The sequence below is a fragment of the Trachymyrmex cornetzi genome, unplaced genomic scaffold (genome assembly GCF_001594075.2).
Source record: "Trachymyrmex cornetzi isolate Tcor2-1 unplaced genomic scaffold, Tcor1.1 scaffold1841, whole genome shotgun sequence".
Lineage (NCBI taxonomy): Eukaryota > Metazoa > Arthropoda > Insecta > Hymenoptera > Formicidae > Trachymyrmex > Trachymyrmex cornetzi.
The window spans coordinates 12,627-14,976 of NW_017296464.1; positions in this window are offsets into that span (position 1 = coordinate 12,627).

The following is a 2,350-nucleotide window of genomic DNA, read 5'->3' on the forward strand; positions in this document are numbered from 1 at the left end:
GTCTTAAGAAGTCATGAACCAATCAGAGGGCTGCATTAGCGTCTTAAGGCATTACTTAAGACGATCTTGAAATAAAAATCGACTATGGCCGGTATTCATAATCAGATCTTATATTCAAGACCGTCTTAAGTATAGTCTTAAGATGTCATGAACCAATCAGAGGGCCGCATTAGCGTCTTAAGACAATACTTAAGACGGTCTTGAAATAAGAATCGATTATGAATACCGGCCTATGAATACCGGCCTATGTCTTTAATTATAACCATGAAGTAAATGAAGGGGATCAAATTTGATGATAAAGGTGGACTCGAAACATGGCTTTGGAAAACATATGGAACCGATGAGATTTTATTGTAATTGCGGGAAAAGTTGACAGTACATACCATATGATAACGCGTATGAAATACATATGTATATTTAAGCCGGAAGTACATAGAAAAATGTAAGGACCGTAAGACATAATCAGTAAGAAAATCGTAATATTGGATTCGCTACTGGCCTTACAGTCTCTACTGTGATTGGTCAATTCACTTACTGCTTGTGTGTTACGGCCTTATGCTAGATTCACATTACATCCGATTTGCGTCGTACGACGCTCCGCAACCAATCAGAAAACAGGATTCCGATGATACGAAGCAAAATCTATCGGAAGCCTGTTTTCCGATTGGTTGTAGAGCATCGTACGACGCAAATCGGATGCAGTGTGAATCCAGCATTAGGGCTGCCGCACATACCTTCCGTAAGGGTATGAGCACAAGGATTGCCGTAACGCTTTACGGCAGTCTTAAGTTGTAGACGTAGGCAATGCCTATGGCAATATACATAAGTCAAAGTCATACGCCAATGCTTGTGCGTTAGTCCGGATCTACAATAGGTGTTTTATGCATTATGCCGTAAGAAACTGACCAATTACAGTCGAATCCGAGAAGAATAAGCGAATGTGATTCGCCCATTTCTTATGGCTTAAGGCTTAAAACCCTATTGTAGATCCGGCGTTACTTACGTCTACAACTTAAGACTGCCGTAAAGCGTTACGGCAATCCTTGTGCTCATACCCTAAAGGCTATCGCACATGAAATGCATAACATAAGACTGCTGGACCAATGAGCATCTTATGTAAATCAATATGGCGACATTTTGCTAGATACTCATTGGTCCAGCGGTCTTATGTTATGCTTATGCTCTGTTATGCATTTCATGTGCGATAGCCTTAACAGTAACCATAAGCCGTACCGTAAGTATTAGCCAATCAGAATTAAGAGTTCAAAAGAATTCTCGACTGTGATTGACTAATTCTTATGGTACGTTCTTATGGTTACTGTTACGGAAGGTGTGTGCGGCAGCCCTTACCTCGGATCTACAATAGAGTTTTAAGACTTAAGGGGAAGCTGGAGTGACGGTCGAAGTTAATCAAGGTCGATAGTACAGACTTTTTTAAATTTCAAATTCGACAATAGACATCTTTCATTTATTTCTTATACTCATTATATATCGTTGTGTCTCACTCAAACGCATTCATCTGTCCTTATCTAATATATTGCAACGCCATCTCTTAGAAAGAGATCAACTAAAATACTGCTCGGTTTCATGGCTAAACAGTCATATATCGTCGATTTCTCACGCGCTACACACACAATTTCGTTCCTTGCGCTAATCTTTTTATTTAGGCGTCAAAACTTAATTCTAAAGATACGACTGTAATCGTCTATTTATTCTACATGTGCTCCTGCCCTAATTTCGAGCATATAACGTGCATATAATTTTTTCACGAAGTAAATGTTTGGTGAGCTGATAGCACATGGTTACAGGAATCTGTAATTTATTATTTTTCCCAGTTTTTGACACAAAATACACCAGGAGCAGGTACATTAGCACGGATATTTCAATCGTGGAGAAGGAATTTTTATTCTGTGCAACTAATTCGAAGAACCGCGCAAGGAACATAAACGCCTGTTTTATCGGTAAAAAAGAAGACTTCAGCATCCCCTTAAGCCATAAGAAATGGGCGAATCACAGTCGCTTATTCTTCTTGGATTCGACTATTAGTCCAGTCGTCAGAGATCTGACATCTAAAAATGATTCGACCTGGCTGAAATTTTGTGTGAATGTACATTAGTAGTCCCTAAAAAAGATGCAAAAAAGTTTACCACTCGTACCCCCGGGCTTCTTCAGAAATTGCCCCCTAAAGGGGGTAAAAAACGGAAAACATCGATTTCCCAGAAATCTGTGCATGGAAAAAAAATTTTTTCAAACAAAAATGTAGCTGACACGATTTTGAACAAAAAAGTTCCTTACCACTTTCTTTGTAAAGTGAACCATTCTCTCAGAAAAAACGACTCAAGTAACGAGT